Genomic DNA, 17,242 nt, shown 5'->3' with positions numbered 1-17,242 from the left:
CCCTGTGCTGTGCAGTGAGATAGACTGACCTAATGTTGAGCTGTAGATCTGTAACACACTCTGCAGTCTGTACTCGCCTATCAAAATCAGCTCCCTGTGCTGTGAGATAGGCTGACCTAATGTTGAGCTCTAGATCTGTACCTCACTCTGCAGTCTGTACTCGCCTATCAAAATCTGCTCCCTGTGCGGTGCAGTGAGATAGACTAACCTAATGTTGAGCTGTAGATCTGTACCTCACTCTACAGTCTGTACTCGCCTATCAAAATCAGCTCCCTGTGCTGTGCAGTGAGATAGACTAACCTAATGTTGAGCTGTAGATCTGTACCTCACTCTACAGTCTGTACTCGCCTATCAAAATCAGCTCCCTGTGCTGTGCAGTGAGATAGACTGACCTAATGTTTAGCTGTAGATCTGTACCTCACTCTGCAGTCTGTACTCACCTTTCAAAATCAGCTCCCTGTACTGTGAGATAGACTGACCTAATGTTGAGCTGTAGATCTGTACCTCACTGGGCAGTCTGTACGCGCCTATCAAAATCAGCTCCCTGTGCTGTGAGATAGACTGACCTAATGTTGAGCTGTAGACCTGTACCTCACTCTGCAGTCTGTACGCGCCTATCAAAATCTGCTCCCAGTGCTGTGAGATAGACTGACCTAGTGTTGAGCTGTAGACCTGTACCTCACTCTGCAGTCTGTACGCGCCTATCAAAATCTGCTCCCAGTGCTGTGACATAGACTGACCTAATGTTGAGCTGTAGATATGTACCTCACTCTGCAGTCTGTGCTCGCCTATCAAAATCAGCTCCCTGTGCTGTGAGATAGACTGACCTAATGTTGAGCTGTAGATCTGTACTTCACTATGCAGTCTGTACGCGCCTATCAAAATCAGCTCCCTGTGCTGTGAGATAGACTGACCTAATGTTGAGTTGTAGATCTGTACCTCACTCTGCAGTCTGTACGCGGCTTTCAAAATCAGCTCCCTCTGTTGTGCAGTGAGATAGACTGACCTAATGTTGAGCTGTAGATCTGTACCTCACTCTGCAGTCTGTTCTCACCTATCAAAAACAGCTCCCTGTGCTGTGCAGTGAGATAGACTGACCTAATGTTTAGCTGTAGATCTGTACCTCACTCTGAAGTCTGTACGCACCTATCAAAATCAGCTCCCTGTGCTGTGTAGTGAGATTGACTGACCTAATTTTGAGCTGTAGATCTGTACCTCACTCTGCAGTCTGTACGAGCATATCAAAATCAGCTCCCTGTGCTGTGCAGTGAGATAGACTGACCTAATGTTGAGCTGTAGATCTGTACCTCACTCTGCAGTCTGTACTTGCCTTTCAAAATCAGCTCCCTGTGCTGTGAGATAGACTGACCTAGTGTGAGCTGTAGACCTGTACCTCACTCTGCAGTCTGTACGCGCCTATCAAAATCTGCTCCCAGTGCTGTGACATAGACTGACCTAATGTTGAGCTGTAGATATGTACCTCACTCTGCAGTCTGTGCTCGCCTATCAAAATCAGCTCCCTGTGCTGTGAGATAGACTGACCTAATGTTTAGCTGTAGATCTGTACCTCACTCTGCAGTCTGTACGCGCATATCAAAATCAGCTCCCTGTGCTGTGCAGTGAGATAGACTAACCTAATGTTGAGCTGTAGATCTGTACCTCACTCTACAGTCTGTACTCGCCTATCAAAATCAGCTCCCTGTGCTGTGCAGTGAGATAGACTAACCTAATGTTGAGCTGTAGATCTGTACCTCACTCTGCAGTCTGTACTCGCCTATCAAAATCAGCTCCCTGTGCTGTGAGATAGACTGACCTAATTTTGAGCTTTAGATCTGTACCTCACTCTGCAGTCTGTACGCGCCTATCAAAATCAGCTCCCTGTGCTGTGCAGTGAGATAGACTGACCTAATGTTGAGCTGTAGATCTGTACCTCACTCTGCAGTCTGTACGCGCATATCAAAATCAGCTCCCTGTGCTGTGAGATAGACTGACCTAATGTTGAGGTTTAGACCTGTACCTCACTCTGCAGTCTGTTCTCACCTATCAAAATCAGCTTCCTGTGCTGTGTAGTGAGATAGACTGACCTAATGTTGAGTTGTAGATCTGTACCTCACTCTGCAGTCTGTACTCGCCTTTCAAAATCAGCTCCCTCTGTTGTGCAGTGAGATAGACTGACCTAATGTTGAGGTTTAGATCTGTACCTCACTCTGCAGTCTGTACGCGCATATCAAAATCAGCTCCCTGTGCTGTGCAGTGAGATAGACTGACCTAATGTTGAGCTGTAGATCTGTAGCGCACTCTGCAGTCTGTACTCGCCTATCAAAATCTGCTCCCTGTGCGGTGCAGTGAGATAGCCTAACCTAATGTTGAGCTGTAGATCTGTACCTCACTCTACAGTCTGTACTCGCCTATCAAAATCAGCTCCCTGTGCTGTGCAGTGAGATAGACTGACCTAATGTTTAGCTGTAGATCTGTACCTCACTCTGCAGTCTGTACTCACCTTTCAAAATCAGCTCCCTGTACTGTGAGATACATTGACCTAATGTTGAGCTGTAGATCTGTACCTCACTCTGCAGTCTGTACTCGCCTATCAAAATCAGCTCCCTGTGCTCTGAGATAGACTGACCTAATGTTGAGCTGTAGATCTGTACCTCACTCTACAGTCTGTACTCGCTTATCAAAATCAGCTCCCTGTGCTGTGCAGTGAGATAGACTGACCTAATGTTTAGCTGTAGATCTGTACCTCACTCTGCAGTCTGTAATCACCTTTCAAAATCAGCTCCCTGTACTGTGAATTAGACTGACCTAATGTTGAGCTCTAGATATGTACCTCATTCTGCAGTCTGTACGCGACTATCAAAATCAGCTCCCTGTGCTGTGAGATAGACTGACCTAATGTTGAGCTGTAGATCTGTACCTCACTCTGCAGTCTGTACTCGCATATCAAAATCAGCTCCCTGTGCTGTGAGATAGATTGACCTAATATTGAGCTGTAGATCTGTACCTCACTCTGCAGTCTGTACGCACCTATCGAAATCAGCTCACTGTGCTGTGAGATAGACTGACCTAATTTGAGCTGTAGATCTGTACCTCACTCTGCAGTCTGTACTCGCCTATCAAAATCAGCTCCCTGTGCTGTGAGATAGACTGACTTAATGTTGAGCTGTAGATCTGTACCTCACTCTGCAGTCTGTACGCGCCTATCAAAATCAGCTCCCTGTGCTGTGCAGTGAGATAGACTGACCTAATGTTGAGTTGTAGATCTGTACCTCACTTTGCAGTCTGTACGCGTTTTTCAAAATCAGCTCCCTCTGTTGTGCAGTGAGATAGACTGACCTAATGTTGAGCTGTAGATCTGTACCTCACTCTGCAGTCTGTTCTCACCTATCAAAATCAGCTCCCTGTGCTGTGCAGTGAGATAGACTGACCTAATGTTGAGCTGTAGATCTGTACCTCACTCTGAAGTCTGTACGCACCTATCAAAATCAGCTCCCTGTGCTGTGAGATAGACTGACCTAGTGTTGAGCTGTAGACCTGTACCTCACTCTGCAGTCTGTACGCGCCTATCAAAATCTGCTCCCAGTGCTGTGACATAGACTGACCTAATGTTGAGCTGTAGATATGTACCTCACTCTGCAGTCTGTGCTCGCCTATCAAAATCAGCTCCCTGTGCTGTGAGATAGACTGACCTAATGTTGAGCTGTAGATCTGTACTTCACTATGCAGTCTGTACGCGCCTATCAAAATCAGCTCCCTGTGCTGTGAGATAGACTGACTTAATGTTGAGCTGTAGATCTGTACCTCACTCTGCAGTCTGTACGCGCCTATCAAAATCAGCTCCCTGTGCTGTGCAGTGAGATAGACTGACCTAATGTTTAGCTGTAGATCTGTACCTCACTCTGAAGTCTGTACGCACCTATCAAAATCAGCTCCCTGTGCTGTGTAGTGAGATTGACTGACCTAATTTTGAGCTGTAGATCTGTACCTCACTCTGCAGTCTGTGCTCGCCTATCAAAATCAGCTCCCTGTGCTGTGAGATAGACTGACCTAATGTTGAGCTGTAGATCTGTACCTCACTCTACAGTCTGTACTCGCCTATCAAAATCAGCTCCCTGTGCTGTGCAGTGAGATAGACTAACCTAATGTTGAGCTGTAGATCTGTACCTCACTCTGCAGTCTGTACTCGCCTATCAAAATCAGCTCCCTGTGCTGTGAGATAGACTGACCTAATTTTGAGCTTTAGATCTGTACCTCACTCTGCAGTCTGTACTCGCCTATCAAAATCTGCTCCCTGTGCTGTGCAGTGAGATAGACTAACCTAATGTTGAGCTGTAGATCTGTACCTCACTCTACAGTCTGTACTCGCCTATCAAAATCAGCTCCCTGTGCTGTCATATAGACTGACCTAGTGTTGAGCTGTAGACCTGTACCTCACTCTGCAGTCTGTACGCGCCTATCAAAATCTGCTCCCTGTGCTGTGACATAGACTGACCTAATGTTGAGCTGTAGACCTGTACCTCACTCTGCAGTCTGTACGCGCCTATCGAAATCAGCTCCCTGTGCTGTGAGATAGACTGACCTAATTTTGAGCTGTAGATCTGTACCTCACTCTGCAGTCTGTACGCGCATATCAAAATCAGCTCCCTGTGCTGTGCAGTGAGATAGACTGACCTAATGTTGAGCTGTAGATCTGTACCTCACTCTGCAGTCTGTACTCGCCTATCAAAATCAGCTCCCTGTGCTGTGATATAGACTGACCTAGTGTTGAGCTGTAGACCTGTACCTCACTCTGCAGTCTGTACGCGCCTATCAAAATCTGCTCCCTGTGCTGTGACATAGACTGACCTAATGTTGAGCTGTAGATATGTACCTCACTCTGCAGTCTGTGCTCGCCTATCAAAATCAGCTCCCTGTGCTGTGAGATAGACTGACCTAATTTTGAGCTGTAGATCTGTACCTCACTCTGCAGTCTGTACGCGCCTATCAAAATCAGCTCCCTGTGCTGTGCAGTGAGATAGACTGACCTAATGTTGAGCTGTAGATCTGTACCTCACTCTGCAGTCTGTACGCACCTATCGAAATCAGCTCACTGTGCTGTGAGATAGACTGACCTAATTTGAGCTGTAGATCTGTACCTCACTCTGCAGTCTGTACTCAACTATCAAATTCAGCTCCCTGTGCTGTGAGATAGACTGACCTAATGTTGAGCTGTAGATCTGTACCTCACTCTGCAGTCTGTACGCGCCTATCGAAATCAGCTCCCTGTGCTGTGAGATAGACTGACCTAATTTTGAGCTGTAGATCTGTACCTCACTCTGCAGTCTGTACGCGCATATCAAAATCAGCTCCCTGTGCTGTGCAGTGAGATAGACTGACCTAATGTTGAGCTGTAGTTCTGTACCTCACTCTGCAGTCTGTACTCGCCTATCAAAATCAGCTCCCTGTGCTGTGATATAGACTGACCTAGTGTTGAGCTGTAGACCTGTACCTCACTCTGAAGTCTGTACGCGCCTATCAAAATCTGCTCCCTGTGCTGTGACATAGACTGACCTAATGTTGAGCTGTAGATATGTACCTCACTCTGCAGTCTGTGCTCGCCTATCAAAATCAGCTCCCTGTGCTGTGAGATAGACTGACCTAATGTTGAGCTGTAGATCTATACCTCACTCTGCAGTCTGTACGCGCCTATCAAAATCAGCTCCCTGTGCTGTGAGATAGACTGACCTAATTTGAGCTGTAGATCTGTACCTCACTCTGCAGTCTGTACGAACCTATCAAAATCAGCTCACTGTGCTGTGAGATAGACTGACCTAATGTTGAGCTGTAGATCTGTACCTCACTCTGCAGTCTGTACTCGCCTATCAAAATCTGCTCCCTGTGCTGTGCAGTGAGATAGACTAACCTAATGTTGAGCTGTAGATCTGTACCTCACTCTACAGTCTGTACTCGCCTATCAAAATCTGCTCCCTGTGCTGTGCAGTGAGATAGACTAACCTAATGTTGAGCTGTAGATCTGTACCTCACTCTACAGTCTGTACTCGCCAATCAAAATCAGCTCCCTGTGCTGTGATATAGACTGACCTAGTGTTGAGCTGTAGACCTGTACCTCACTCTACAGTCTGTACGCGCCTATCAAAATCTGCTCCCTGTGCTGTGACATAGACTGACCTAATGTTGAGCTGTAGATATGTACCTCACTCTGCAGTCTGTGCTCGCCTATCAAAATCAGCTCCCTGTGCTGTGCAGTGAGATAGACTGACCTAATGTTGAGCTGTAGATCTGTACCTCACTCTGCAGTCTGTACTCACCTATCAAAATCAGCTCCCTGTGCTGTGATATAGACTGACCTAGTGTTGAGCTGTAGACCTGTACCTCACTCTGCAGTCTGTACGCGCATATCAAAATCAGCTCCCTGTGCTGTGCAGTGAGATAGACTGACCTAATGTTGAGCTGTAGTTCTGTACCTCACTCTGCAGTCTGTACTCGCCTATCAAAATCAGCTCCATGTGCTGTGATATAGACTGACCTAGTGTTGAGCTGTAGACCTGTACCTCACTCTGCAGTCTGTACGCGCCTATCAAAATCTGCTCCCTGTGCTGTGAGATAGACTGACCTAATTTTGAGCTGTAGATCTGTACCTCACTCTGCAGTCTGTACGCGCCTATCAAAATCAGCTCCCTGTGCTGTGAGATAGACTGACCTAATTTGAGCTGTAGATCTGTACCTCACTCTGCAGTCTGTACGAACCTATCGAAATCAGCTCACTGTGCTGTGAGATAGACTGACCTAATGTTGAGCTGTAGATCTGTACCTCACTCTGCTGTCTGTACTCGCCTATCAAAATCTGCTCCCTGTGCTGTGCAGTGAGATAGACTAACCTAATGTTGAGCTGTAGATCTGTACCTCACTCTGCAGTCTATACTCGCCTATCAAAATCAGCTCCCTGTGCTGTGATATAGACTGACCTAGTGTTGAGCTGTAGACCTGTACCTCACTCTGCAGTCTGTACGCGCCTATCAAAATCTGCTCCCTGTGCTGTGACATAGACTGACCTAATGTTGAGCTGTAGATCTATACCTCACTCTGCAGTCTGTACGCGCCTATCAAAATCAGCTCCCTGTGCTGTGAGATAGACTGACCTAATTTTGAGCTGTAGATCTGTACCTCACTCTGCAGTCTGTACGCGCCTATCAAAATCAGCTCCCTGTGCTGTGAGATAGACTGACCTAATTTGAGCTGTAGATCTGTACTTCACTCTGCAGTCTGTACGAACCTATCGAAATCAGCTCACTGTGCTGTGAGATAGACTGACCTAATGTTGAGCTGTAGATCTGTACCTCACTATGCTGTCTGTACTCGCCTATCAAAATCAGCTCCCTGTGCTGTGCAGTGAGATAGACTAACCTAATGTTGAGCTGTAGATCTGTACCTCACTCTGCAGTCTGTACTCGCCTATCAAAATCAGCTCCCTGTGCTGTGATATAGACTGACCTAGTGTTGAGCTGTAGACCTGTACCTCACTCTGCAGTCTGTACGCGCCTATCAAAATCTGCTCCCTGTGCTGTGACATAGACTGACCTAATTTTGAGCTGTAGATCTGTACCTCACTCTGCAGTCTGTACTCGCCTATCGAAATCAGCTCCCTACGCTGTGAGATAGACTGACCTAATTTTGAGCTGTAGATCTGTACCTCACTCTGCAGTCTGTACGCGCATATCAAAATCAGCTCCCTGTGCTGTGCAGTGAGATAGACTGACCTAATGTTGAGCTGTAGATCTGTACCTCACTCTGCAGTCTGTACTCGCCTATCAAAATCAGCTCCCTGTGCTGTGATATAGACTGACCTAGTGTTGAGCTGTAGACCTGTACCTCACTCTGCAGTCTGTACGCGCCTATCAAAATCTGCTCCCTGTGCTGTGACATAGACTGACCTAATGTTGAGCTGTAGATATGTACCTCACTCTGCAGTCTGTGCTCGCCTATCAAAATCAGCTCCCTGTGCTGTGAGATAGACTGACCTAATTTTGAGCTGTAGATCTGTACCTCACTCTGCAGTCTGTACGTGCCTATCAAAATCAGCTCCCTGTGCTGTGCAGTGAGATAGACTGACCTAATGTTGAGCTGTAGATCTGTACCTCACTCTGCTGTCTGTACGCACCTATCGAAATCAGCTCACTGTGCTGTGAGATAGACTGACCTAATTTGAGCTGTAGATCTGTACCTCACTCTGCAGTCTGTACTCAACTATCAAATTCAGCTCCCTGTGCTGTGAGATAGACTGACCTAATGTTGAGCTGTAGATCTGTACCTCACTCTGCAGTCTGTACGCGCCTATCGAAATCAGCTCCCTGTGCTGTGAGATAGACTGACCTAATTTTGAGCTGTAGATCTGTACCTCACTCTGCAGTCTGTACGCGCATATCAAAATCAGCTCCCTGTGCTGTGCAGTGAGATAGACTGACCTAATGTTGAGCTGTAGTTCTGTACCTCACTCTGCAGTCTGTACTCGCCTATCAAAATCAGCTCCCTGTGCTGTGATATAGACTGACCTAGTGTTGAGCTGTAGACCTGTACCTCACTCTGCAGTCTGTACGCGCCTATCAAAATCTGCTCCCTGTGCTGTGACATAGACTGACCTAATGTTGAGCTGTAGATATGTACCTCACTCTGCAGTCTGTGCTCGCCTATCAAAATCAGCTCCCTGTGCTGTGAGATAGACTGACCTAATGTTGAGCTGTAGATCTATACCTCACTCTGCAGTCTGTACGCGCCTATCAAAATCAGCTCCCTGTGCTGTGAGATAGACTGACCTAATTTGAGCTGTAGATCTGTACCTCACTCTGCAGTCTGTACGAACCTATCAAAATCAGCTCACTGTGCTGTGAGATAGACTGACCTAATGTTGAGCTGTAGATCTGTACCTCACTCTGCAGTCTGTACTCGCCTATCAAAATCTGCTCCCTGTGCTGTGCAGTGAGATAGACTAACCTAATGTTGAGCTGTAGATCTGTACCTCACTCTACAGTCTGTACTCGCCTATCAAAATCAGCTCCCTGTGCTGTGATATAGACTGACCTAGTGTTGAGCTGTAGACCTGTACCTCACTCTGCAGTCTATACGCGCCTATCAAAATCTGCTCCCTGTGCTGTGACATAGACTGACCTAATGTTGAGCTGTAGATATGTACCTCACTCTGCAGTCTGTGCTCGCCTATCAAAATCAGCTCCCTGTGCTGTGAGATAGACTGACCTAATGTTGAGCTGTAGATCTATACCTCACTCTGCAGTCTGTACGCGCCTATCAAAATCAGCTCCCTGTGCTGTGAGATAGACTGAACTAATTTTGAGCTGTAGATCTGTACCTCACTCTGCAGTCTGTACGCGCCTATCAAAATCAGCTCCCTGTGCTGTGAGATAGACTGACTTAATTTGAGCTGTAGATCTGTACCTCACTCTGCAGTCTGTACGAACCTATCAAAATCAGCTCAATGTGCTGTGAGATAGACTGACCTAACGTTGAGCTGTAGATCTGTACCTCACTCTGCAGTCTGTACTCGCCTATCAAAATCTGCTCCCTGTGCTGTGCAGTGAGATAGACTAACCTAATGTTGAGCTGTAGATCTGTACCTCACTCTACAGTCTGTACTCGCCTATCAAAATCAGCTCCCTGTGCTGTGATATAGACTGACCTAGTGTTGAGCTGTAGACCTGTACCTCACTCTGCAGTCTGTACGCGCCTATCAAAATCTGCTCCCTGTGCTGTGACATAGACTGACCTAATGTTGAGCTGTAGATATGTACCTCACTCTGCAGTCTGTGCTCGCCTATCAAAATCAGCTCCCTGTGCTGTGAGCTAATTTTTAGCTGTAGATCTGTACCTCACTCTGCAGTCTGTACTCGCCTATCAAAATCAGCTCCCTGTGCTGTGCAGTGAGATAGACTGACCTAATGCTGAGCTGTAGATCTGTACCTCACTCTGCAGTCTGTACGCACCTATCGAAATCAGCTCACTGTGCTGTGAGATAGACTGACCTAATTTGAGCTGTAGATCTGTACCTCACTCTGCAGTCTGTACTCGCCTATCAAAATCAGCTCCCTGTGCTGTGAGATAGACTGACCTAATGTTGAGCTGTAGATCTGTACCTCACTCTGCAGTCTGTACGCGCCTATCGAAATCAGCTCCCTGTGCTGTGAGATAGACTGACCTAATTTTGAGCTGTAGATCTGTACCTCACTCTGCAGTCTGTACTCGCCTATCAAAATCAGCTCCCTGTGCTGTGAGATAGACTGACCTAATGTTGAGCTGTAGATCTGTACCTCACTCTGCAGTCTGTACGCGCATATCAAAATCAGCTCCCTGTGCTGTGCAGTGAGATAGACTGACCTAATGTTGAGCTGTAGTTCTGTACCTCACTCTGCAGTCTGTACTCGCCTATCAAAATCAGCTCCCTGTGCTGTGATATAGACTGACCTAGTGTTGAGCTGTAGACCTGTACCTCACTCTGCAGTCTGTACGCGCCTATCAAAATCTGCTCCCTGTGCTGTGACATAGACTGACCTAATGTTGAGCTGTAGATATGTACCTCACTCTGCAGTCTGTGCTCGCCTATCAAAATCAGCTCCCTGTGCTGTGAGATAGACTGACCTAATGTTGAGCTGTAGATCTATACCTCACTCTGCAGTCTGTACGCGCCTATCAAAATCAGCTCCCTGTGCTGTGAGATAGACTGACCTAATTTTGAGCTGTAGATCTGTACCTCACTCTGCAGTCTGTACGCGCATATCAAAATCAGCTCCCTGTGCTGTGCAGTGAGATAGACTGACCTAATGTTGAGCTGTAGTTCTGTACCTCACTCTGCAGTCTGTACTCGCCTATCAAAATCAGCTCCCTGTGCTGTGATATAGACTGACCTAGTGTTGAGCTGTAGACCTGTACCTCACTCTGCAGTCTGTACGCGCCTATCAAAATCTGCTCCCTGTGCTGTGACATAGACTGACCTAATGTTGAGCTGTAGATATGTACCTCACTCTGCAGTCTGTGCTCGCCTATCAAAATCAGCTCCCTGTGCTGTGAGATAGACTGACCTAATGTTGAGCTGTAGATCTATACCTCACTCTGCAGTCTGTACGCGCCTATCAAAATCAGCTCCCTGTGCTGTGAGATAGACTGACCTAATTTTGAGCTGTAGATCTGTACCTCACTCTGCAGTCTGTACGCGCCTATCAAAATCAGCTCCCTGTGCTGTGAGATAGACTGACCTAATGTTGAGCTGTAGATCTGTACCTCACTCTGCAGTCTGTACTCGCCTATCAAAATCTGCTCCCTGTGCTGTGCAGTGAGATAGACTAACCTAATGTTGAGCTGTAGATCTGTACCTCACTCTACAGTCTGTACTCGCCTATCAAAATCAGCTCCCTGTGCTGTGATATAGACTGACCTAGTGTTGAGCTGTAGACCTGTAACTCACTCTGCAGTCTGTACGCGCCTATCAAAATCTGCTCCCTGTGCTGTGAGATAGACTGACCTAATTTTGAGCTGTAGATCTGTACCTCACTCTGCAGTCTGTACGCGCCTATCGAAATCAGCTCCCTGTGCTGTGAGATAGACTGACCTAATTTTGAGCTGTAGATCTGTACCTCACTCTGCAGTCTGTACGCGCATATCAAAATCAGCTCCCTGTGCTGTGCAGTGCGATAGACTGACCTAATGTTGAGCTGTAGATCTGTACCTCACTCTGCAGTCTGTACTCGCCTATCAAAATCAGCTCCCTGTGCTGTGATATAGACTGACCTAGTGTTGAGCTGTAGACCTGTACCTCACTCTGCAGTCTGTACGCGCCTATCAAAATCTGATCCCTGTGCTGTGACATAGACTGACCTAATGTTGAGCTGTAGATATGTACCTCACTCTACAGTCTGTGCTCGCCTATCAAAATCAGCTCCCTGTGCTGTGAGATAGACTGACCTAATTTTGAGCTGTAGATCTGTACCTCACTCTGCAGTCTGTACGCGCCTATCAAAATCAGCTCCCTGTGCTGTGCAGTGAGATAGACTGACCTAATGTTGAGCTGTAGATCTGTACCTCACTCTGCAGTCTGTACTCGCCTATCAAAATCAGCTCCCTGTGCTGTGAGATAGACTGACCTAATGTTGAGCTGTATTTCTGTACCTCACTCTGCAGTCTGTACTCGCCTATCAAAATCAGCTCCCTGTGCTGTGATATAGACTGACCTAGTGTTGAGCTGTAGATATGTACCTCACTCTGCAGTCTGTGCTCGCCTATCAAAATCAGCTCCCTGTGCTGTGAGATAGACTGACCTAATTTTGAGCTGTAGATCTGTACCTCACTCTGCAGTCTGTACGCGCATATCAAAATCAGCTCCCTGTGCTGTGCAGTGCGATAGACTGACCTAATGTTGAGCTGTAGATCTGTACCTCACTCTGCAGTCTGTACTCGCCTATCAAAATCAGCTCCCTGTGCTGTGATATAGACTGACCTAGTGTTGAGCTGTAGACCTGTACCTCACTCTGCAGTCTGTACGCGCCTATCAAAATCTGCTCCCTGTGCTGTGACATAGACTGACCTAATGTTGAGCTGTAGATATGTACCTCACTCTACAGTCTGTGCTCGCCTATCAAAATCAGCTCCCTGTGCTGTGAGATAGACTGACCTAATTTTGAGCTGTAGATCTGTACCTCACTCTGCAGTCTGGACGCGCCTATCAAAATCAGCTCCCTGTGCTGTGCAGTGAGATAGACTGACCTAATGTTGAGCTGTAGATATGTACCTCACTCTGCAGTCTGTACTCGCCTATCAAAATCAGCTCCCTGTGCTGTGCAGTGAGATAGACTAACCTAATGTTGAGCTGTAGATCTGTACCTCACTCTGCAGTCTGTACGCCTATCAAAATCAGCTCCCTGTGCTGTGAGATAGACTCACCTAATGTTGAGATGTAGATCTGTACCTCACTCTGCAGTCTGTACGCGCCTATCAAAATCAGCTCCCTGTGCTGTGAGATAGACTGACCTAATGTTGAGCTGTAGATCTGTACCTCACTCTGCAGTCTGTACTCGCCTATCAAAATCAGCTCCCTGTGCTGTGCAGTGAGATAGACTGACCTAATGTTGAGCTGTAGATATGTACCTCACTCTGCAGTCTGTACTCGCCTATCAAAATCAGCTCCCTGTGCTGTGAGATAGACTGACCTAATGTTGAGCTGTAGATCTGTACTTCACTATGCAGTCTGTACGCGCCTTTCAAAATCAGCTCCCTCTGCTGTGCAGTGAGATAGACTGACCTAATGTTGAGCTGTAGATCTGTACCTCACTCTGCAGTCTGTACTCGCCTATCAAAATCAGCTCCCTGTGCTGTGCAGTGAGATAGACTGACCTAATGTTGAGCTGTAGATATGTACCTCACTCTGCAGTCTGTACTCGCCTATCAAAATCAGCTCCCTGTGCTGTGAGATAGACTGACCTAATGTTGAGCTGTAAATCTGTACCTCACTCTGCAGTCTGTACGCCTCTTTCAAAATCTGCTCCCTGTGCAGTGAGATAGACTGACCTAATGTTGAGCTGTAGATATGTACCTCACTCTGCAGTCTGTACTCGCCTATCAAAATCAGCTCCCTGTGCTGTGAGATAGACTGACCTAATGTTGAGCTGTAGATCTGTACTTCACTATGCAGTCTGTACGCGCCTTTCAAAATCAGCTCCCTCTGCTGTGCAGTGAGATAGACTGACCTAATGTTGAGCTGTAGATCTGTACCTCACTCTGTAGTCTGTACTCGCCTATCAAAATCAGCTCCCTGTGCTGTGCAGTGAGATAGACTGACCTAATGTTGAGCTGTATATCTGTACCTCACTCTGCAGTCTGTACGCGCCTATCAAAATTAGCTCCCTGTGCTGGGAGATAGACTGACCTAATGTTGAGCTGTAGATCTGTACCTCACTCTGCAGTCTGTACGCGCCTATCAAAATCTGCTCCCTGTGCTGTGAGATAGACTGACCTAATGTTGAGCTGTAGATATGTACCTCACTCTGCAGTCTGTACGCGCCTATCAAAATTAGCTCCCTGTGCTGGGAGATAGACTGACCTAATGTTGAGCTGTAGATATGTACCTCACTCTGCAGTCTGTACGCGCCTATCAAAATCTGCTCCCTGTGCTGTGCAGTGAGATAGACTGACCTAATGTTGAGCTGTAGATCTGGATTTTACAAATAAAAATAAAACCTGGATCTACCATCAGGGCAAGTGCTGCTTCATTGATTAGATTGAGAGAAAGGAGTATAACGTATTAGTGCATATTAGTAGTGCATATTATGTACTCCCTGTTTTAGGCACTCCCATATGATTATTAAGACAGAATGTCTACTGCTACAATAACTCATGTTGTGGTGATTGAAAGAGTGTGCTAAAATAAATATATCTAGCATCATAATTTCAAAATCACTACACTCTATGTCTTGATCATTCTTGTGTCACAATATTATTGCCATCAGCTGATAGTCTAGTGAAGAGAGATCCTACAGACCTTTTGACCTGAGTAAAGTGATGATTTTCAATCCACAGAGACAATACTTACATTCTGATGTTCTTTTTGTGGGAGAATAAAGAGAAAGTGAGAGAAAAAAGACGGGACTGAACCCAGCATTTCTAGACTGCTTTAGAATAATGAAGTATTCTCAGTATTCAAGGGGGTGAAGATTTTGGATGCACCACATTATTGTTTAAGTACGTCAGACAGACTGCAGGTAGAGTGCCTGGCTTTGTGCTGTGAGACGGTGTAGTAATGCGTACCAAATGGCACCCTATTCCCTTATAGTGCCAGATCTGGTCAAAAGTAGTGCACTATAAAGGGAATAAAGTGCCATTTGGGATGTAACCAAGGTCTTGCCATAAGTTAATTGAAGGGGGAGGGGATGTCTTGAAGGTTCCATCACATACCACAAGAGGGAGACAATACCACAGAAATGCATTGGGTGGATGCATTTCTTAACCCTCACACATTTTTGTATCACTTTGGAATCTGTACATTTCATCATGATACCCTGTACAATGTTAGGATATATTTAGGATATATTAGGATATATTAACAAACCTTTCTAGAATTTTTATTTTATTTTTTAAATTCAGGATGACTTTCGAACCAATATTGAATTGTATGATCAATCGGGTGAAAAACATACTGTATTTAGAGTAAAAATACTGAAAGGAAACTCTAGCAGTGACCCTGCTTCTAAGAGGGCTCTGCAGTGTGAGGTAGTTGGTTGTATTGTTTCGCATAATAAACAGCCTGGAGATAACTGTACAACCTTCTAGCTTTCCCTGCGGTGTCACCAATACATCATCAAATGGACCCCTTCTCTCGACTCCCCTGTGGTAAGTATGAAGAGTCGACTAAAGACCCCACAACAGTTCTGGACATTTAGACAGAGTGGGCCATTTAGAAAGTGTCAGCTCTACGCTACGATGCTCCATTAATCTTGCTTTTTAGTCCAGGACTAGGTTGAAACTGTGTCCAGGAAACCGCCCCGTAAAATACCTTTACTATGTATTGTTCTGTCAATTTATAATGAATAATGTATAATAATGTGTAATACCACTGAGTAAGAAATGTGAAATAGGGCTGTGTCCAAATGGCAGCCCCCAGGTGGTGAAGGTAGGAAACAACACCTCCACTTTGCTGATCCTCAACACAGGGGCCCCACAAGGGTGCATGCTCAGCCCCCTCCTGTACTCCCTGTTCACCCATGACTGTGTGGCCATGCACACATCCAACTCAATCATCAAGTTTGCAGACGAGACAACAGTAGTAGGCTTGATTACCAACAATGACGAGACAGCCTACAGGGAGGAGGTGAGGGCTCTGGGAGAGTGGTGCCAGGAAAATAACCTCTCACCCAACGTCAACAAAACAAATTAGCTGATTCTGGACTTCAGGAAACAGCAGAGGGAGCACCCCCTTATCCACATCGACAGGACCGCAGTGGAGAAGGTGGAAAGCTTCAAGTTCCTCGGCGTACACATCATGGACAAACTGAAATGGTCCAACCACACAGACAGTGTGATGAAGAAGGCGCAGCAGCGCCTCTTCAACCTCAGGAGGCTGAAGAAATTTGGATTGGCACCTAAAACCCTCACAAACTTTTACAGATGCACAATTGAGAGCATCCTATCGGGCTGTATCACTGCCTGGTACGGCAACTAGACCGCCCCCAACTGCAGGGCTCTCCAGAGGGCAGTGAGGTCTGCACAATGCATCACCGGGGGCAAACTGCCTGCCCTCCTGGACACCTACAGCACCCGATGTCACAGGAAGGTCAAAAAGATCATCAAGGACAACAACCATCCGGGCCACTGCCTGTTCAACCTGCCAGAAGGCGAGGTCAGTACAGTTGCATCAAAGCTGGGACCGAGAGACTGAAAAACAGCTTCTATCTCAAGCCATCAGGATGCTAAATAGCCATCACTAGCCAGCTTCCACCCGGTTACTCAACCCTGCACATTAGAGGCTGATGCCTGTATACATAGACTTGAAATCACTGGCCACTTCAATAATGGAACAGTAGTCACTTTAATAATGTTTACATATTTTGCATTACTCATCTCACATGTACAGTGGGGAGAACAAGTATTTGATACACTGCCGATTTTGCAGGTTTTCCTACTTACAAAGCATGTAGAGGTCTGTAATTTTTATCATAGGTACACTTCAACTGTGAGAGACGGAATCAAAAACAAAAATCCAGAAAATCACATTGTATGATTTTTAAGTAATTCATTAGAATTGTATTGCATGACATAAGTATTTGATACATCAGAAAAGCAGAACTTAATATTTGGTACAGAAACCTTTGTTTGCAATTACAGAGATCATACGCTTCCTGTAGTTCTTGACCAGGTTTGCACACACTGCAGGAGGGATTTTGGCCCACTCCTCCATACAGACCTTCTCCAGATCCTTCAGGTTTCAGGGCTGTCGCTGGGCAATACGGACTTTCAGCTCCCTCCAAAGATGTTCTATTGGGTTCAGGTCTGGAGACTGGCTAGGCCACTCAGGACCTTGAGATGCTTCTTACGGAGCCACTCCTTAGTTGCCCTGGATGTGTGTTTCGGGTCGTTGTCATGCTGGAAGACCCAGCCACGACCCATCTTCAATGCTCTTACTGTGGGAAGGAGGCTATTGATCCAAGATCTCGCGATACATGGCCCCATCCATCCTCCCCTCAATACGGTAGTC

Source organism: Oncorhynchus clarkii, chromosome 18 (genome assembly GCF_045791955.1).
Source record: "Oncorhynchus clarkii lewisi isolate Uvic-CL-2024 chromosome 18, UVic_Ocla_1.0, whole genome shotgun sequence".
NCBI lineage: Eukaryota > Metazoa > Chordata > Actinopteri > Salmoniformes > Salmonidae > Oncorhynchus > Oncorhynchus clarkii.
Note: the sequence above shows the minus strand (reverse complement) of the source record.